Genomic DNA, 5,119 nt, shown 5'->3' with positions numbered 1-5,119 from the left:
CGGTTTGTGTGTGTGTGCGTGTGTGTGTGTGTGTGCTGTTCTCAGCCTTGTGCACTGGCGACTGTGCAACAGGTTTGTGTGTGTCTGTGTGTGTGTGAATTCTCAGCCCTGTGCCCTGGAGACTGTACAACAGGTTTGTGTGTGTGTGTGTGTGTGTGTGAATTCTCAGCCCTGTGCCCTGGAGACTGTACAACAGGTTTGTGTGTGTGTGTGTGTATGTGTGTGAGAGCTGTTTTCAGCCCTATGGTCTGGCGAAGGTGAAACCAGTGTGTGTGTGTGTGTGTGTGTGTGTGTGTGTGTGTGTACCATTCTGAGCCCTTGGGCTGGCGACTGTGCAACCGGTTTGTGTGTTTGTGTGTAAGGGGATGTGTGCTGTTCTCAGCCCTGTGCCTGGCGACTGTGCAACCGGTGTGTGTGTGTGTGTGTGTGTGTGTGTGTGTGTGTGTGTGCGCGCTGTTCTCAGGCCTGTGCCCTGGCAACTGTGCAAGCGGTTTGTGTGTGTGTGTGTGTGTGTGTGTGTGTGAATTCTCAGCCCTGGGCCCTGAAGACTATACAACTGGTTTGTGTCTGTGTGTGTAAGGGGATGTGTGCTGTTCTCAGCACTGTGCGCTGGCGCCTGTGCAACGTGTTTGTGTGTGTGTGTATATGTATGTCTGGGAGTGCTGATCTCAGCCCTATGCTCTGGAGACAGTGAAACCGGTTTGTGTGTGTGTGTGTTGTTCTCAGCCCTTTGCCCTGGTGAATGTACAACAGGTTTGTGTGTGTGTGTCTGTGTGTGTGCCATTCTCAGCCCTATGCCCTGGCGACTGTGCAACCGGTTTGTTCGTGTGTGTGTGTGTGCGCGCGTGTGTGTGTGCCATTCTAAGTTCTGTGTCTTGGTGACTGTGCAACCCGTTTGTGTGTGTGTGTGTGTGAGTGTATGTGTTTGCCGTTCTCAGGCCTGTGCTTGGCGACTGTGCAACCCGTGTGTGTCTGTGTGTGTGTGTGCTGTTCTCAGCCCTGTGCCCTGGTGACTGTGCAACCGGTTTGTGTGTGTGTGTGTATGTGTGGGAGTGCTGATCTCATCCCTGTGCTCTGGCGACTGAGAAACCAGTTTGTGTGTGTGTGTGTTTGTGCTGTACATAGACCTGTGCCCTGGCAATTGTGCAACCAGTTTGTGTCTGTGTGTGTGTGTGTGCTGTTCTCAGCCCTGTGCCCTGGCTACTGTGCGACTAATTTGTGTGTGTGTGCGTGCTGTTCTCAGGCTTCTGCCGTGGGGACTGTGAAACCGTGTTATGTATGTTTGTGTGTGTGTTCTATTCTCAGCCCTGTGCCCTGGCGACTGTGCGACTAATTTCTGTGTGTGTGCGTGCTGTTCTCAGGCTTCTGCCGTGGGGACTGTGAAACCGTATTATGTATGTTTGTGTGTGTGTTCTAGTCTCAGCCCTGTACCCTGGCGACTCAGAAACCAGTTTGTTTTCATGTGTGTGTGTCTGTGTGTCTGTGTGTGTGCGTATGCTCTTCTAAGCCCTGTGCCCTTGCGACTGTGCACCTTGTTTGTGTCTCTGTGTTTGTGTGTGTGCCATTCTCAGCTCTGTGCCCTGGCTACTGTGCAACCAGTTGTGTGTGTGTGTGTGTGTATGTATGTGTGCTGTTCTCAGCCCAGTACCCTTACAACTGTGCAACCGGTTTTTGGGTGTGTGTGTGTATGTGTGTGTGTGTGCTTTTCTAAGTCCCGTGCCCTGGTGACTGTGCACCTGTTTTGTGTCTGTGTGTTTGTGTGTGTGCTGTTCTCTGCCTGGTGCCCTGGCTACTGTGCAACCAGTTTGTGTGTGTGGGTGTCTATGTGTGTGTGTGTGCTGTTCTCAGCCCTGTGCCCTGACAACTGTGCAACAGGTTTGTGTGTGAGTGTGTGTTGTTCTCAGCCCTCTGCCCTTTCGAATATGCTACAGGTTTGTGTGTGTGTGTGTGTGTATGTGTGTGTGTGTATGCTGTTCTCAGCCCTGTGCCCTGGGGACCATGCAACTATTTTCTGTGTGAGAGTGTGTGTTTCTGTGTGTGCTGTTCTCAGGCTGCTGCCCTGGGGAATGTGAAACCGGTTTATGTATGTGTGTGTGTGTGTGTGTTCTATTCTGAGCCCTGTTCCCTCGTGACTCTGAAACCTGTTTGTGTTCATGTGTGTGTGTGTGTGTGTGTGTGCCATTCTCAGCCCTGGGCCCTGGTGACTGTGAAACCGGTTGCTGTGTGTGTGTATGTGCTCTTCTAAGCCCTGTGCCCTTGCGACTGTGTGCCTGGTTAGTGTCTGTGTGTTTGTGTGCGTGCGGTACTCAGCTCTGTGCCCTGGCTACTGTGCAACCAGTTGTGTGTGTGTGTCTCTGGGTGTGTGTGTGCTGTTCTCAGCCCTGTGTCCTGACAACTGTGCAACAGGTTTGCGTGTGAGTGTGTGTTGTTCTCAGCCCTCTGCCCCTGCGAATATGCAACAGGTTTGTGTGTGTGTGTGTGTTGCCATTCACAGCCCGGTGCCCTGGCGACTATGCAACCAGTTTGTGTGTGTGTGTGTGTGTGTGTGTGCCATTCTCAGCCCTGTGCCATGGCGACTGTGAAACCAGTGTGTGTGTGTGTCTGTATGTGTGGGAGTGCTGATCTCAGCCCTGAGTGCTGGCAACTGTGAAACCGGTTTGTGTGCATGAGTGTGTGTGTGTGTGTGTGTGGGTGTATGTGTGATGCTCTTCTCAGTACGGTGCTCTGGCGACTGTGAAACCGGTTTGTGTAAGTATGTTTGTGTGTCTGTGTGTTTGTCTGTGTATGTGTGACGTTCTCAGCACTGTGCCCTGGCAATTGTGCATCAGGTTTGCGTGTGTGTGTGAGTGTGTGCCGTTCTCAGGCCTGTGCCATGGCAACTGTCCAACAGGTTTGTGTGTGTGTGTGTGTGTGTGTGTGTGAATTCTCAGCCCTGTGCCCTGTTGACTGTACAACAGGTTTGTGTGTGTGTGTGTTAGAGTTGTTCTGAGCCCTGTGCCTGGCGACTGTGCAACCAGTGTATGTGTTTGTGTTTATGTGTGTGTATGCTGTTATCAGCCCTGTGCACTCTCGACAGTGGATCCGGATTGTGCCTATGTGTGTGTGTTTGTGTGTGCCATTCTCAGCTCTGTGCCTTCGTGACTGTGCAACCGGGGTGTGTGTGTGTGTGTGTGTGTGTGTCTGTGTGTGTGTGTGTTAGAGCTGTTCTGAGCCTTGTGCCTTGGCGACAGTGCAACCGGTTTATGTGTATGTGTATGTGTGTGTTGGAGTGTGTGTGTGTGCCGTTCTCAGGCCTGTGCCTGGCGACTGTGCAACTGGTGTTGTGTGAGTGTGTGTGTGCTGTTCTCAGCCCTGTGCCCTGTGACAGTGTAACCAGTTTGTGCGTGTGTGTGTGTTTTTGTGTGCCATTCTCAACACTGTGCCGTGGCGACATTGCAAATGGTTTGTGTGTGTGTTTTTCTGTGTGTATGTGTGCTGTTCTCAGCCCTGTGCCCTGATAACTGTGCAACCAGTTTGTGTGTGTGTGTGCATTGTTCTCAGCCCTTTGCCCGGGTGAATGTGCCACGGGTTTGTGTGAGTGTGTGTGTGTGTGTGTGTGTGTGTTTGCCGTTCTCAGCCCTGTGCCTAGTGACTGTGCAACCGGTGTGTGTGTGTGTGTGTGCTGTTCTCAGCCCTGTACCCTGGCGACTGTGAAACCAGTGTGTTTGTGTCTGTATGTGTGGGAGTGCTGATCTCAGCCCTGAGTGCTGGCAACTGTGAAACCGGTTTGTGTGCATGTGTGTGTGTGTGTGTGTGTGGGTGTGTGTGTGATGCTCTTCTCAGTACGGTGCTCTGGCGACTGTGAAACCGGTTTGTGTAAGTATGTTTGTGTGTCTGTGTGTTTGTCTGTGTATGTGTGACGTTCTCAGCACTGTGCCCTGGCAATTGTGCATCAGGTTTGTGTGTGTGTGTGAGTGTGTGACGTTCTCAGCACTGTGCCCTGGCATTTGTGCATCAGGTTTGTGTGTGTGTGTGTGAGTGTGTGCTGTTCTCAGGCCTGTGCCCTGGCAACTGTGCAAGAGGTTTGTGTGTGTGTGTGTGTGTGTGAATTCTCAGCCCTGGGCCCTGAAGACTGTACAACCGGTTTGTGTCTGTGTGTGTAAGGGGATGTGTGCTGTTCTCAGCCCTGTGCACTGGCGCCTGTGCAACCTGTTTTTGTGTGTGTGTATGTATGTGTGGGAGTGCTGATCTGAGCCCTGTGCTCTGGAGACAGTGAAACCGGTTTGTGTGTGTGTGTGTTGTTCTCAGCCCTTTGCCCTGGTAAATGTACAACAGGTTTGTGTGTGTGTGTCTGTGTGTGTGCCATTCTCAGCCCTGTGCCCTGGCGACTGTGCAACCGGTTTGTTCGTGTGTGTGTGTGTGTGTGTGAGCGTGTGTGTGTGCCATTCTAAGTTCTGTGTCCTGGTGACTGTGCAACCCGTTTGTGTGTGTGTGTGTGTGAGTGTATGTGTTTGCCGTTCTCAGGCCTGTGCTTGGCGACTGTGCAACCAGTGTGTGTCTGTGTGTGTGTGTGCTGTTCTCAGCCCTGTGCCCTGGTGACTGTGCAACCGGTTTGTGTGTGTGTGTGTATGTGTGGGAGTGCTGATCTCATCCCTGTGCTCTGGCGACTGAGAAACCAGTTAGTGTGTGTGTGTGTTTGTGCTGTACATAGCCCTGTGCCCTGGCAATTGTGCAACCAGTTTGTGTCTGTGTGTGTGTGTGCTGTTCTCAGCCCTGTGCCCTGGCGACTGTGCAACTAATTTGTGTGTGTGTGCGTGCTGTTCTCAGGCTTCTGGCGTGGGGACTGTGAAACCGTGTTATGTATGTTTGTGTGTGTCTTCTATTCTCAGCCCTGTACCCTGGCGACTCAGAAACCAGTTTGTTTTCATGTGTGTGTCTGTGTGTCTGTGTGTGTGCGTGTGCTCTTCTAAGCCCTGTGCCCTTGCGACTGTGCACCTGGTTTGTGTCTGTGTGTTTGCGTGTGTGCCATTCTCAGCTCTGTGCCCTGGCTACTGTGCAACCAGTTGTGTGTGTGTGTATGTATGTGTGCTGTTCTCAGCCCAGTACCCTTACAACTGTGCAACCGGTTTTTGGGGGTGTG

This window comes from Bos taurus, chromosome Y (assembly GCF_002263795.3).
Source record: "Bos taurus isolate L1 Dominette 01449 registration number 42190680 breed Hereford chromosome Y, ARS-UCD2.0, whole genome shotgun sequence".
NCBI classification, from domain to species: Eukaryota; Metazoa; Chordata; class Mammalia; order Artiodactyla; family Bovidae; genus Bos; species Bos taurus.
Note: the sequence above shows the minus strand (reverse complement) of the source record.